Here is a 17,327-nt window from a genome sequence, read left to right as displayed (position 1 = left end):
AACAGGTCTTCTAGGGCACAGCCCTGGAGGGCCTTTGGCTCATTTTTTTCTGGCCCCCAATTTTATCTCAGAAATATTACTTATATCCTAGAAAAATACAGGAATGCATAAACATGGTATCAAGAGAGACACAATGATTTGACAGCAGAGACAAAATAACAAGGAAGTGTACCATAAATCAACCAAAATGAGACACAAAATAGCCATAAAGCAATGCAAACGGATAGCAAAGAAGTATGGAAGAGCTACAAAACAGTAGATAATAACTCAATTGAGCAACTAAATAACCAGTATAGTCACGAAAATTATGCAAACCTATGCTAATAGGAATGAAGAAATCTTAAAGTACTAAATAATTCAAAATAGCATTCAATATTTCCACAAAGATACACTAAATGAACAAAATGTGACAGAAAACGTCACAAAACATTCTTAAAATATATTAAAACATGTGCACAGTTGTAAAATGACTTATATGTGTAAAAAAAATACAAAAACGTCTATGTAGAAATAAAGAGTGAAACATAAAACAATGTTAAAGAGATAGAAAATGCAAAAACACACAGAATGGCAATAAAGATATGCAAATCAAACTCAAATAAGTTAACCAAATTAAGGATGAAAGACAAAAATGAAAAAAAAAATAGATGTGGGTGTTTTGTGTCACTGGGTGTTTTGGTCCATGATTGTAGGACTTTTCAAACATCTGTTGCCACATGTCTGCTGTTTCATAATGATTAATCCTCTTGTCCCAATAAAAGTTTATCATGTAAAAATTATGATAAAAGACGTCCTCCACCTTCCCTGAAACCGCACTGAAAAGCAAGAATAGCTGCCATTACTCACACGTTTACAGCTTTATTTGAAGGACCAGTAGATAAGAAACCCAAAAGTTTTTCTGTAAACAAACTTGCCTGTAAACAGGAGTTTTCTGATATTAGCACTATCTCTCATGCTTGACATTTCTTCTGTGTACTGTGATAAAAGGCAGTCTTTCAAGAAAACAGGGCCTTTAAAGAAACAAAACCAATCACCATCAATCCAGTGCACTGGTATCCGGTATCCAAGGAGGTCTGAACACCCCCTAATCCAATCCCATCTTTTCATTGCTGGCCAAATGGGCAATTCTCAATGGTTTGTTTTTATGGTCTAACAGGGCATTCTCCCAATATGACAAACAAAAGAGTGGCCCAAAGGCAAATATTTAACCAGTCATCTTCAGAGCTACAACAGCAGAATCAATCTTTATTATATGGTATATGCTTTGCCGACCCCCTTACTGTGTGTATTCATTTATTTGATCTGTTTGCCATAATAAAGTAAGTTAAGAGTTAAGTTTTCTCTTTTTTCATTTAAACTTTTTTCACCTGTAAATCTGCTTGATTAAATACCTGAAAAATACATCCTCTAACTTTAAAACATAGTAATCAAGGAAAATGACTGTAGCCCCTTCATAGTGGTGATTAGCTGCAGTAACAGAAACCTGTAATCAGATATATGTATTATTATAAATCTACAGCCACTCAGTATGCTTCTCTTTCTGTACATATGAGTGTGTGCATCTGTGCCTGTGTGTATGTGTGAATAGAGGATCTGCATGGGAACGTTCCAGCAATGCGCTGGCTGTTACAGTGGGCACAGCAGCTGGCAGACAGCAGGCATGCAACTGTTATTGGGTGAACCACTGAAAAAGAAAACACATCAGACAAAATCTTTTTATCTGACATTCTACTTTACAGTCAAGTCACTAACAGTGCAACTCACCAGGATGTAATTCATACAGTCATATCAAATGGAAATTGCTCTTTTAATTTTAAGTTTGTTTTTTATGTTTAGGTTATATATTTTCCCTTTGGGATTAATAATAAAGTATAAAGTATTTTTTTCATTCATATGAGGTACATATCTATAGGTCATATCTATTCTGTTGGTTATATCTGTTCTATGTATATAAACAAAAACAGAAAAAATAAAGGGGGGAAAACACAATAATCTGATCGTTTATCTTAAAAATGAGTCATGACACAAACAATGCAGGACGAAATACAAGGTTATTTATTTATTTAACAAACATGCAGAAACAAGATGTAAAAAAAAGGGAGAAAAACAAAGTACGCCCTATGATTGAATAGTTTGTAGAACTATCTTTGGCAGCAATAATTTGATATAAATATTTTCTGTATTATATAATCATACTCTCATCATTGTGAAGGAATGTGACTGACTCTTCTTTTCAACATAGCTTTAGCTCATTTAACTTTGCAGGAATTTGTTTATGCACAGCTTTTTTTAAAGTCCCACCACAGCATTTCAGTCAGGTTACAGTCTGGACTTTGAACTGGTCAATGCAACACCTTGATTTTCTTTCTTTTTCAGTCATTTTGTTATAGATTTAATGTGGTGTTTGGGCACATTGTCCTGTTCCATGACCCAGTTTCAGCCAAGGTTTAGCTGTTATACTGATGGAGTCACATTTGACTAAAATATTTTGATATAAAGAAGAGTTCACAGTCAACTCATTGAATGCAGGGTTTCCAGCTCCAGCTTTCTATTGGTAAACCTTACAAACAAGTCGTATTTATAATTTACTGTCATGTACTTTAACATTTAACACATTAACTGAGGCCTGTAGAGTCTGTGAAGGAGGTCTTGAGTTTTTTGTAGTTTTTCTGAGCATTGCATGGTCTCATGTTGGGGTTAACTTGTAAGGATGTCCACTCCAGGAAAGAGTAATAACTGTCCTTAATGTATTCCACTTGGGAGTCTTTCTCATTGTACAGTGATGAACTCCAAGTTGTTTGGAAATAGTCTGATTAATGTGCAGCAACAATTGTATTTTCTAGGTGTACTTGATTTTCCCCACACTGCTGCTACATTAGCTTTGCTTAAATAATGACAGCATGTCGTACATATGAGGTTGTATTTACGTCATTTGTAGAACTTGTGAGGTCATTATGAGCCGGTTTCAGGACCAGGGCTAATGCTGGGTCCCAGACTGACTTGCACTCACAGATGCTTTTAAAAGTATCATTTGCTTTTCAGCTATTTAATTGTTTTCTAATTGTATTATAAAAGTAGTTTGACAGAAGAGTGGGTTAAACAAGGCTCATTTTAAATATAGTTTGTAGTCACTGAAACACAATCATGAATGTTTACTTTAAAAAGATTGATTTTAAATTTTGATATCATCATGATGGCTGATCACAGTTGTTTGTGTTTTCTGCATCACAGCTCTCTGTTCCAGCTTCATTTTCAATTCTACCAAATTCTTTGGATTATTTACTGTGGATGGTCATCTTTTTGAGCCTCTGTTGATGTGGAGGATATTTTCTTGTTGCAGGAATGGAGGAAACATCCATTTTAGGCTGCATCTTATTCCTTGTTCCGATTTCTTCTCTCTGGGGGGGAATAAAAACACACTAAAACATACAAATCACTGCCTAATAATAATAATAATAATAATAACAATAATAATAATGATAATATGGAGGATTATTATATCACTATATTATTTTTTGGTATAATTCACCAACCATTTGTGCTGAGTTCTTCGTTTGCACTGTGTAAATGGTCATCATCAGGAATACCACCAGCAGGATGCTGGTTCAGGAAGCCAGTTCATTTGTCTTCTTGTACTAGTGGTTCTCCATCAGGAAGTATAAATACAAGAAATGTGGACTAGATATCAGTGTGGAATAGACTTACCTGAAGTTTTTTCACAGTTCTTGTGGTTACATTTTAATTTACATTATATTCACAGCATATTTCTGTCCAACTGCCATTTTCCTCTCAGTTTAATGGATTTTAAATAATTATGTAATTTCACACGTTTAAAAAAAATAAGATGTGTTCATTAAATTTTTGACTGATTAGTTTTATTTTCAGATTCACACAAGTGCATGGTGTTTTTGACTCCATTCAGGTTTACTTAGCTTAATCCAGGACTCTGACTATCTTAAATTAAGAACAGGAAACTACTGCCTTTGAATTCATCAACTCATGATGTTTATTAGCTTTTTGTCCTGATATGTAAAAGCTCCAAACTGAAAAGGTTTACTTTGCCACATGGACATATCCTCAGGCTTCTGCGTTCACAACAAACAATGATCTGGCAAAGAACAAAGGGAATCAAGCAGATGATACTCCGAGGGACAAATGAGGAGCAGGTGGTAATCAGCAACAGATTTGCCAGAAAAGCAGCAACTAAATGCAACAGAGTACATAAATAAAACAGGAAACAAGAAACACAAAGACTCAACCTGACCTGAAAATGAAAGAATTGAAACAGAAACTTAACAAGAGCTATTCAATTTTCAGAAATTTATTCTGTAAATATTTTGTGAATAAAAATAAGTAAGTAGGAGTTTTATATGTCTAGACTGTTAGCTCGCTTTTCATGGCTTTGTGGATCACATCTAGCCTATATTAAAATTTCTCATATAGGCAAAGTATCAGACGGTTTAACTTTTGACGGTGTTTTCCTCGCCTAAAACACAACACCAATGATTTACAGCTGAACATTTCTTCAAGCATTTTTTTGTCCTACTCCATGTTATGTTCCTAATTAAGAATTAGTACTGTGAAACAGGGATGATGGCAGGCAGTAGAGGCAAATTGAGGTAATCCTGTGGCATCTAATTGCAAATAAAGAAAAGCTGCTGAAGCACTGCACAAAACACAACAGCCACCATGGTTACAAACCACTGAAAAAATGAAGGACACTGTGAATGAATGGGCTAAAAAAAAAAAAAAAAAAAAAAAAAGGAGGTAGTTTACCGAGAGGAAAGTTGGCATCAGATAGGGTGCTGCATGACTCGGTTGAACAGTTCTGGCCTGCAGGCATTCCTTAATGTGTCACATCATTATCTGGCATAACAGAAGTTGAATGAATGACAAAAGTGCCTGTTCAGATTGATTATAGAGTAAAACTTTACATTCTAGTTTCATGAAATGAATTAGCAACTGTCTTTAAGTTGACTTCTAGGTTTTGAACAACACTTGCTGCTGTTCTGAGTATTTCCATAATCCAAAAACAAAGACATTTCAAAACCATCTGGATTTGAAATTATGCACTTCATGTACAGAATACGGAATAGGGTGGGCACAGGTCCAAGGGCTCTAAGAATGTGGCGTCTCTCAACTTGTCGGAAAAACAAAGCCTTACACAAGAGAGATATAAACTTATTACAATAAGCCATGGTGGCAAGAGGGAGATGCAAAATGACCAAAATGCAATAAAAAACTTCCACAAAGACATAAAATGGAAGCAAAACACTAAAAGATACACAAAACCAAATAGAATATATATAAAACAACCCATACTGCTGTAGAGATAAAGTTACTAAATTTAGACATGCAAGCTCAACACAAAGAGACACAAGCTGATCAGAATGAAGCAAACAGTGGCACAAACGGGGGAAATAGAAAAAAAGGAGCTTTCATTCGAACCTGAATGACAAAACTCTCTTTCCTTATTAGTTGCAACAAAAACAGCTGATTTTCATTACAGTTTAAAGCATCATAAAGATACTTTTCTTTAGTCCAGAGCTGAAAGTTTGCTAAAGATAATTTAACTGATCGTTGTACTTTGCAGACCTTTTACTGCAGACAGACTTTTTCTAGTTTTTTTTTTTTATTATTGTTTTATCATAATCTAGAGGAATTCATGACCATGTTTTACTCACAGTTCTTTATGTACAGTCACTACAGCAAAGTTTTAAGCAAAGCTTAATTTCTTATCTTATGTGAAGGTGTTACAAGGGCACATCCATTGCCTTTTCTGCCTTTTTTTCTCATCTGAGATGAATAAAATGTTACAAATTGTGATTTTTTTATGTTAAATAAACCCCTTTCCACAACATTTCAACACCATATGTGTTGATGTGAAGATGAATAAAGTTATACTGTATATTATCTTGGTGAACACAACTGTTCCCAAGACTATGACCTCATGTGAGGTTTAGTCGAATCAACATCTAGCTTAGTGTTTGACAAGAGGTGGAAAATAATGTTTCTTTGGCATCTCAGGAAAAAAAATGAGGAAATATGTTGTTTACCTCCCCTCACAAAAGGCTTTCAAGAGTTGAAACTATTCCTGTAAAATGAAGTACTGCTTACAAGTTGAAAGCATGCCACTTAAGGACCAAAGAGGACCTGCCTTAATATTCTGTTTTTCCTTAGAACTAATCCCCAAGTTTTATTTCTAGTTATATCTTTATGAAGTTTAACAAAATAGCAACAGTATCTTGGGTTTGTGGGTGGGACTCTGCTGGAGGCTTTGGAAATACAGTGCATCACTGCTGAGTCAAAACAGGCTGTGAAAGAGCATCGGTGACCAACTCCAGCATATATATATATATATATGTATTAGATTATATTAGATTACTGAAAAAACACAGTCACTACAAATTGTTGCATCTGATTTGTGATGGAGTTAAGAGAAAAAGGACCTGGGACTGGCCAGATTTTAAGGATTTAACAGACGGGCTTAACACTGACAACGGAAAAACAAAGCACACCCTTGTGACTGTCCCCAGAGATAATTAGGTCACTGTAACTCAACTGCTCTCAGGATGCATCATGAAGAAATCATTAGCTCTGTTTTTGAACATTCAGAGACAAAATGTGTTTCTCTTGCACAAGACTGAGGAGTACAGTGGATTAGTTTATATTCCATAAATATTACCTCCACATTAATCTAAATCATTACAAAATTCCTCCACAGCTCTCATTATTTCCTTGATGATGCAAGAACATTACAGTAAATAATTAATACTGGACAATCAAAATGGACTGTTAGACCACAAATGTATTTAATTTCAAGTTGATCTACTGCTCAGTGTTTTACTGGTTGGTAAACAACCTCTAGTTAATTAGTGCAGTAGATTCATTTATAGTACTAATACAACGCTGCCATCTAGTGGTCTGCAGTAGGATTCTAAATTCCATAATAATAATAATAATAATAATAATAATAATAATAATAATAATGATAATTAGTAGAACTAATATATATATACTATTTTTAGCTGAAAAATACAGTTTTATGGAAAACATTATTACTTAATCTTTTACAATTTCTGATTCAGTTTAAACAAATAAAGCAGGATCTGATGCACTGTAAACACATATGTTCCTGATATTTTGCATGTGGGTTTCAATCTCACTGTTATGCATCACTGGAAGATGTGAACAGAACAGATCTATGACATCTCTGCTTTACCAGGTGTCTGCATGGGGGAGCTTCATTATTAAAAGTAAAGTATTAGCTTCAGAAAATGAACAGTTTATCAAAGGGATAAGATTTTAAAACTATTGCAATATCCACATGACGTGATATCCCTGCAGTGTTACACTGAAATCCCTCATACTTAAGCTTATTAAGCCAAAATTTATCCAAGTTGTTTGTCAGGGAAGATTATAATACTACTTTCACAGAACATCATGGTCATTTCCTTTGAGAATAAAAAGCACTCTAGCTGCTAACAAATCATCTAGATGTTATGCTTTGCCTTTATTATTATTTTAATTATCCATTCTTTCTGCAGTCATTTTAACTGTCAACTTGGACTCCAGCTGCCAAACTGCTAAGAAGGGCCAAACCTGAAGAACTCTGTGTTCATCCAAACTGTTCAGACAGCCATACTGTCTATTTATTACCTAATTAGTCTGCATTTCCAATTAGAAAATAGCATTCATATGATTTTCTTACAGACATTGAAAGCTGCATTTCTTCCAGGACTCCTGTTAGTGGCGTGTTCAGCTTTACCAGAGGGAAATTATGAATTTATTGGATAACAGGTGACTTATGTTACAAGAATGATATCGTCTCTAAACACCTGCAGTCCTGTTGACTCTCCTGAGTCAGGAATGAAAGCTTAAATGTGTGTGTGTGTGTGTGTGTGTGTGTGTGTGTGTGTGTGTGTGTGTGTGTGTGTGTGTGTGTGTGTGTGTGTGTGTGTGTGTCTATTTATTTTGAGTTCTTAAAGACTCATAGTTTGAAAAACTGTATGTCTAGGGTAAAGAGGCTGATTAGTGGATCAGAATTCACTGATATAAAAAAAATCCAATTTTTGTAATTGTAAGATTGTTTTAGATAATAAGGCATGCCCCAAAAATACTTTTAAAAAATCTAAAAGTATTTATAAAACATCTGTAAAATGTAACATAAAAAAGGGATGAAAAGAGTAAAAACAGTTGTTTTATTTTTCTAAAAATCATACTTGAATTGGAGGCTGGCTTTTGATTTTAATTTTGCTTGATTCTATTTATTTCTTTCTAGCAGACAACCAGGAAAACTTTTCTTCTTTTGTGAAAAAAGCTGAACCATAACAAAAAACCTCTCTCTCTCTCTCTCTCTCTATATATATATCTATATATATACATATATAGATATAGATATAGATAGATATATATCAATATGTGTCATCACTGAATTGTGAATGAATAGCTTTTTAAAAAAAGAAAAAAAAGAATGAGGGGTAATATATGTTTATTACAGAATTTAGACGCTTGAAATAGAAAATTAATGGCTACATTTCACAGAGAACCACCTGCTGCCAAACTAATTGGAATTTCTAAATAATTTATTACTTTTGTGTCTTTCATTATTGCCACAGATTATTTTTTCCCCCTCTTTTAATGAAACTGCAAGAAAGTGCCTCTCTCCTTGCTCAAACAAATGGCATGATCTCAGTGTTTTAAGAGTGCGCTCATGTTAGCAAATGAATGAATCGAGACAATAACACTCAATAAACTTTATATATATATTTGCCATCGACAAAGGTAAACATGCTAGAGTGAACTGTGGCATCATTTACGCTACACATCAGCCTTAAACATAATTATTAGGCACAACATCTTTGTTGTTTCATTCCCCCAAACACAATGCCAATACTAGTTAGAGATTAAAAAAGTCATAGCCAATTCGTTTGATAACCTCAAAATGGTAATGTCTTTCATGTGGTTTTATACTCCCTTCAGCAAACAAGAGAATGATTCCCAGAGAAGCTATTAGAGATGTGATTACTTCTGTGCCAAATGGATTCATCAACAAGCTCTCCCTGATGCTGCCACACTTCTTCATCTCTGCTTGTGAGGTGACTGTTGTGGTGGGAACTGGTGCATTTATGGATTTATTACAATGTGACACAGACAAACCTTTTACATTATAAAGCACTTCCTCCTCTTCTTTGTTATGGTCACACTAAATCAACTTGCCAGCGTGTGATTAACATGATTTACGTTCTCTGCATTTCTGCCATTACAATGCATGGTGTTTATGTTGAAAGTGTTGTTTATGCATTCTTGCCTGAAGCTCCTCTGCATCATAGGAAATTGGGCTTTTCCATTTTTGAACAGGGTGGTAGATTGTCTTTTGCTGACCTGGTAATAGCAGGCATTCATTACCATTTTCAATTATTTCACCAGTGGCTCGCTGTAGCTTTAGAACGCTGCGCTGATTTGAGTGTCAGGCACCAATTCGACCCAAATTTCCTTGCTGTAGATATGGTAATTTGTAATAGGGATTTTCAAAGGACTAAATTATGCTATTTTACTGCTCACACAGGCAACCAACCTCTTGCACCTTTGGGTTTGCAGCACAAAGTGGTTTCCTGGATGTTTCCACCTTTGTCTCACAATCATAGCTTCTACATAAAAATGACAAGGGTCTAACTAGCTGATAGAGGTCAATAGTGTCATTCTTTTCCCTTGAAGGCTTCTTTTCATTAGAAAACTGACCCACCGGACAGTCAGAGCAACTAGTTCATCGCTGAGGCTCACCATTATTGATCCACACTCAATACAGCAACAGAATGACAAATGCAGACTCCTTAAATGTGTCAAAGCTTCTCAGACAAAGTGTTAAGTACTAACACATTTCCATCTATCATCAGCACTTAGCATTATATTGTTGACACAGTGAATGTTCACCATCTAGGTCACAGATACCCCGAACTCCTCAATTTGTCATGCTGTTAGTGTGCATTCTCTGAGTTATGTAGGGAAAAGTCTGTTTTAGGTCAGTGTGCTCAGACTTTCTGACCATCCCTTTTAGGACCACCAAAGCCACAGAAGAGAGATGTGCTGCTGTCAAAGAAGCTCTCATGGTACCAGCAGTTTTACAGTTGACATGGTTGTTGTCTCTTTAAACAGCTGAGTCTCTGTGCAAGACACAACAAGACTTGGAACACAGTGTAAATGTGAGATCACTAGACCAAACTTTCATCTGTGTACAACAATTAAGATCAAAAAGGTTTTTAAGATACTTTCTACTAGAATATATAATTACATTACTAATACTAGATGTGTAAAATAAACAAATCTAATCCAAACCTTTCTTGGTTGAAAGTATATAAATACTGCTAAGGTGTTAATGAATTAAAATGTCATAAAAATGCTAACTTTGCACTACTTTTGAATGGTAACTCTGATACGCAGTGGACTTGGGAAGACATTTTGTTAGAAATTTTATTCACTATTTGCTTAAAGTCATTTATACTGGGATTTTTTTGGATTATTATTCCTAAAACATGTCTGGTGTTTTTGTGTGCTTCATCCGCTTCAGAGTATTGAGTGATGCAAAATGAAACTGTGCCTGATTGCTTCTCCCCAGCTTGATGAGGAACAGCTACAACAGATCAATATGTCCATTTGTAAGGTAAAATCTAATTGGAAAATGTTGCCCATTTGCAACGACTCAGACACACAAGCAGAACCATCGTCTGGCTGGAGAGGCAGAGGGTGCTTGTGGCAAAACCAGATAAGAGTCGTTTGTTATCTTTCTCATAAAGAAAAATCAAACAGAGTCCTCTGCTTATGTGGATCCCTCCTTCCCCAATATATGGACAGCGTTTAATTGTGTTCGCCAGCTGAAACCCTCTCAAGCTTTTGAGGTTTCATTCGTCATCAGAGAAATACAGCTGCTCCAATCCGCTTATCAATGTGTGTCTCTGTGATGTTTCCATGGAAACTGTGTTTACTGCCCCACAGTGTTCTAAAAATGGTTCCAAAGTGATAACAGTGCCAGAGTAGGAAAAGCAGTGCAAAGATGTGATGAACAATGACAATGACTGACACTGTATGCACATAAACCAATACACATGCTGATTATAAAACATATTCAGCTTTCAAAATATTCTGACTTAACATTTAAGATTCAGAGTTTCTTATTTACATGCTAGTGACTCTAAAGGCTCTAAAAAAATATTTAACAATATCAGTTTCCACATCCCCTCTAACTCCTCTTCATAAATCTCACTGGCAGCTTTTCAGAGGTGCTAAATAGGCTGTTAGCTGATGAATCCAATCTAGAAATACAGATGACTAATCGAAAATGAGGTTGACCTTGTAGCAGACCCTGCTCAATGAAATCAAAATAGTGAAATTAAAAAGGGCTAACTAATGTCATTATTTCCCTTTCTTCCACTAATAATGTGGGTTTTTGTTAGCAAATTAGCTAAACCTGCACAAGTGGAGATAGTTCCTTTCATAAAATGGGATGATCTTTTGTGAGTCTGATTCTGCAGCGGTGACGGAGCTCTCTTCATTTCAGCCAGCTGAAAATTCTCCATCAGCGCTGTCACTTGAAGGTGACAGACATGAGTGAACTTTTCATGGAAATGCATCTTTTTAAAAGATAAAAGAAAGCGCGCATAGGCATGATTGTGTGTTTAACTTGCATGGTTTTTTGTTCATCATATGTTGCTCTAATGTAAGGTGTTATCAGACTAGGTTCTTCTTTCCTACACAGTGAATAATGTAAGATGCCTTTGGAAGCAGACAATAACTCAGAGGAGACTGTTCCCATGGCAATAGGCTTGGAAGAAACTTTGCAATCATCAGGTAGTTTTAAATGAAAGTTAATCACTGGAGGAAAACTAGATTTAAGGGAAGCTCTGATACTCATCTTGTTGTGGACTGACTTTAATAATTCACAATGCTTACCCAACTTAGAATATTATCTTATGTCAGATTAAACAACAAGATCAATAAACTTCTAAACATTTTTTATAAAAAGAATGTCATTGCATATTAACAGAACAGCATTTAAATTTATAATAGATGTGATATTTTTAAGTTATGGTGAAATCATACTGCTGTAATATTCATGCCTGACGGCTTTGTTTTGAGGCCCAGAATCATCTTCTTTGAGATTTTACATTACAAATGATGTTGTGGATGCTTTTATCCCAGATGACATGCCAATGAGAAACACACTGGAGGTAATGGAGAGTTCAGCATCTAGCCCAAGGATATGTTGAAGTGGCCTGGGGATGTTGGGGATCAAACCTTTTTGAAGCCCCCACCATTCTTCCCTCAGCTACAGCAACCTCAGAGACAGCGTATTCTATTACATTATACGGTGTGTAAAATGTTAACCATTAAAAGACAATACCATATACATTAAAAAGAAGATCTGAAGTGGTAAAGTGTGTGAATTGTGTAGCGTACTGAAAAGAGACTCAATCAGAACAGCTTTAGAAAAGTCAATAGGTGGTAAATTTGAAAACCTGCCACCATTACAAGGATTTCAATGTTTCATCTGAGCCTTTTAACATGACTTTTCATGAATGCTGTGTTGCCCCTTTTCAAATAACCCTAGCTTTCCTTCACAAGTAGCGCTCAAGGTGTGCACCATTGCATGAATACTAATCACGTAGTACCTAACCCTGTGACTAATATACAAAACTTTTCATCTAAAAACATAGGGCTATTTTGAAATAAATAAATAAATAACATTCTAATTTTATAAGATTTTGAGGACGTTTGGAGGGCTAACATATCAGATTCACACTGCAAGATTCTTCTGTATCAAATATGGGAGCTAATTTGAAGTAAATGCAGTTGTGGCAAAGTAGTGAGCACAGTAGTTTAGGCAAACATCAGGAGTGAGAGAAGACAGATGGCACATGTTTAGTCAAGAAATATTGATGCCAGATTACTGAGAACTTTGTTTCTCAGAACGACCAGCCATCGCATAGGGTCAGCTCACAAGCTGAAAATAAAATATTGTTAGTTTTGGTTTAAATGCATTGTTTGAAAAGAACCCATTACACACATCCCTCTCTGCACCAGTACACTACTTTTTTCTACACCACTAGATTCATTTTGACTGACAGTCATCTCTAATGTATTCTTACATTTCAGCTGCATGTTAGTCACTATTATGAAGCGGTTTATATGCGAGCACATCATTTCTTGTCTTATAAGACATAAATCACAAAGCCCATATTTATTTTGACATGCAACTGCAGCCTAAACAGCAGGTGAAATGTTGCTACCATCCAGCACTGAACAAAGCTTTTGAGCCAACACACTTTTCTTTATATTTTGTCTCCAAAGATTCAAGATTTCCCTGTAATCTGTTAAAGTGGTCTTGAGCAATAGTTCTCCAAGCTTTCTTTGGAGACTAGCTGCTCTTTCATTTTGAGAGAAAACTGAATATGTGGAGGATAAAAGAAGTAAAAACTACATGCAGCTTATGAAGAGAAAAGAAAAGTGACATCCTTGAGAAAAGGGAAAAAATCTAGAAAAGACCTTTTACAGGAGCAGAAAGATGCACACAGACCTTTAGCTGAACCTACTGTATCTACTGTTTGCTTTTTCAGAAATGGTCTCTGTGGAAGGGTGGCTGTCAGGAGGTCATTCTTAAAGAACAGAAACAAGGAGAAAAGGCCAAGGTGTGCCATATGACACACAAACTGGAATGAAAAACAGTGGCAACAGGTCTTACAGAGTATTGAAAACCTCCCCAGAGCCTGGACCTCAACATTACTGAAGCAGTATGGGATCATCTTGACAGAAAACAGATCAAAAGAAAGCCAACATCCAAAAAGAGATTTAGAATTTCCTTTAATTAGTTTGTTTTTCTGGTAATATGTGAATGGCATATACTCACACACTTCATTGTTCATACGCCATTACGAGCTACACAGTTCCCCCGTCCCTCCTTATCACATATGATTACAAGCTGATGAAAACAACACAGGGTTTAATGTCTTGACCAGGGACTCTTTGACATCTGATGTGGGAAAACCAGGAATTAAACCATGACCTTCCAATTGGCACACAATTACTCTTTTCCCTTAGTTACAACCACCCCAATAAAAACATGACGGGTGGCTCCAGGACCAGAAACTAAAAGCTGTCACATAGATGTAAAAAAACAAACTGACATTAACATTCAACATAGCACTTTCCATTGGGGAGATTTGCTTTTCCATATATAACTAAATAAATAAAAGCCAGGAAACAAGTGCAGTTGCTCTACCAATGTCCCTCTCATGGGTAATTGGTCCTTTAAAGTACATCTAAGCTCCTCTGAAAGGGAAAACTGATGGAAAACAGTTAAGCAATTGAATTGCATTCAATCTATTCTTGCATCACTTTGACAGATGCAGAGCCCCAGTGACAACGTTCAAAAAGAAGAGTCTACAAGCTAGAAATGGATGCATTTTGAGCTAGTATCAACAAGAAGTAGATGCTGGCCAGAAAAAAATAACAAGAGAAGTAAAAAAAAAAAAAAAACAAATAGCACATGCCTGTGTCTTTTTTAGAGTCTGGGTGACTGCACAAAAAAACTTGGGGGAGACATCCCAACACGTAAATCTAAGCAAGAACATGATGGATTTACTGTCGCTTGAAGAGTAATTGCCTAACAAACTGGACAGAGTTGTTAATGTTCAAGATTATGTATAAACACTGTGAACATGTTGTGGCATTACTTTTTTAGCTGTTTGAATGTGCAGAGATGGAGGAGCTGTGGAGGATGTGTGCAAGGTCTAGACTGGGGATCAGTGGGTTTTCAGTGCTCAGTGATGGAGAAAGGCTCTGTGCCTGTCAGTGTGCTCCCACTGATAAGGAGAAAGCTGTGATTGACAGATGAGTCTTTGTGAAGACCACCATTGCTCTTTCCACTTAGCCTGAGGAGGAATAGGGCCGGTAAAGACCAGTACCCTCAAGAGCATTTAGGTTGTGCAATCACCTGTAGTTATGATGACTCTAAAGCCCTTATCTCTAGAGAGAAAAAAAAAATGTACATGTGTCTGTTTTGCAGCCATGATGTGTGCACTGTAATAATCTAACTGAGTTTATCATTCTCTTATGTGGCATGTAGGAGCCTTAAAATAGCTTCATTTTGCAATGACAGAGAGTTTATGATAATTGTGTTGGGTGTTTTGGCATTAGAGAATTCCCAAATCCTTCCTCCTCTTCAAGAATCCTCTCATTAAACCCTTTGCATTCTTTCTTCGGCATGCTGCCATCAAAACGTCTTTGACCACACGTTACTTTTCTCTATCCCTGCTAGGCCGGAGACCGGCTCCATGAGTTGAATTATAGAGCCAAAAAGTCATTAAGTGGGATAAAGATACAAGGAATCGATGGAGCGATGGATACTCACCAGCTCTCAATTGTCTCCAGTCCAGTGCACATGAGCTTCCCTGTGGTAAAGCCGGCTTGTTGTTTCCAGGTGAGCTCTCCAGTCAGTTCACAACTCCTCAGTTACTGAGGGGGGGATAAATGACAACCACCTACCCAGACTAAATGGAGCTTCAAGCTGGTCACTCCTTTAACCATGCACTTCCTTATAAAAGAAAATAAATGAAAACACAGTGTACAAAAATAGATGCAAATATTGCAGCAGAGAGATCACAAAAGGAGACATTTTGATTTAATTTCTAAGTTATGAATTGTGCTGCAAATCCTTTTTGCAGCACAATAACAACATAATAAACCAGATGATTAAAACCCTTAATTCCCTACAGAGTAACAGACAGCATTGCGACCAATCTTTGTAGTATGTGGGCAGCTGTAAAATAGTGTGTCAGCCTGTCTTGAGGCTGTAATTTTAATAGCTTTGTGGAAACAGACAGGCCCTTCTTGTCCAAAGAATTGTTCTGTTTTATTCGAAAGGAAAGAAAGAAGCACACATCCATCTCTCCCCTCATTAACACGTAGATTTGACTTGCTCTTCTTTAATTATGTGACCTACCTGGCCTGAAGTCTTTCCTCATGAAACTAATGGCCAATTGAAGCTCTTGTGGCTTGTCATTACACAGACATGCCAACTGCAGCTGTCTCAGAGATGACAAATTAAAGACTCGAGTGTAAAGAAAATTCTGTTCTTAGTAGCTGGAAATGTATTCATTAAAGAAGATATCTGGTTTTATATATGTTAATTTGGCGTTGGTTATAACTCTGTGACATTAGAGTAATATGCATGAAAGAGCTCCTCCCCAAATCACATGCAAGACGAAGTTTGTTTGTTAATTAAAAGCAAAGCATTTGATAAATAATTAACAGGGGCATTAAGCATTTATGCTGGCAAGCAATGCTGTAGAAAAAGGCCATGCTCACGCCTTCTGTTGACACGCTGATGTTAAATCCCCAGACAACAGCAAGTAATACATTTCCAAGCATGAGACACAGTCTGCCATTTATAATTTGGTCTGAAGCTTTAAAAGAAATAGAATCACTCCACCTGAGACAGACTGAGGTGATCTGTTAACTGGCCAATAATAAAGTATAAGTCTAAAGTGTAATATGGCCCCATGTGTATCATAGTGCCAAAGCATGTAACAAGAGTAACCTCATGGCACTATGCCTGGGGTTGGCTTGATGTGAATGATTTTTTTTTTTTCTCTCACCAAGTTTAGCTTCTTCCTCCACAGCACATGCCTGTGTGTTCATGTGGAATGAGTCATTCATGCCCATGGTTCAAGGAGACTCAAAACCCACTCACTTTCTTAAACTGTCAGCTTCCTATCCAACAGTTCAATACTATTAGCTTACACACACCCACACACACACACACACACACACACACACACACACACACACACATATATATATATAGATATATATACCGGTATACATATATCGGCAAAGTGGCCTACTAAGCCCAGTTTCCCCACCCTGAGGCTTCTACCACCCTGTATCTCCTGCCGTCTGTGTGTGTCAGTCTGCTCTCTGCGGTCTCGCTCTGGGAGGCCAACCTTTCAGCATTTCCAGTGATGTGCCTCGGAAATCTGTTTCCAGGGCAACCCGTGTACCAAATACTCTCCCAGCGGCTTCTCGCTGGTGCGTCCTTTGTTTACACTTTTCCTTTTTGCAATGATGTAGGTTGCTTTGAACAGTCGTGAATATTGGGAAGAAGAAGAGAAAAGCATGTTGCGTAAAAATACAGTCAATGACGGAGTCAGTAATCCGCCCACGGAGGAGATATAAATCAAGACTTTAGTAAAAAAAAAGAAAAAAGCATAATTAACATATCACGATTGTTAATTTCATTGCGATTTCAACGAGAATGCTGATACAGTTAGAGT

This window comes from Melanotaenia boesemani, chromosome 12 (assembly GCF_017639745.1).
Source record: "Melanotaenia boesemani isolate fMelBoe1 chromosome 12, fMelBoe1.pri, whole genome shotgun sequence".
In the NCBI taxonomy this organism is placed as follows: Eukaryota; Metazoa; Chordata; class Actinopteri; order Atheriniformes; family Melanotaeniidae; genus Melanotaenia; species Melanotaenia boesemani.
This window is presented reverse-complemented; position numbering follows the sequence as displayed.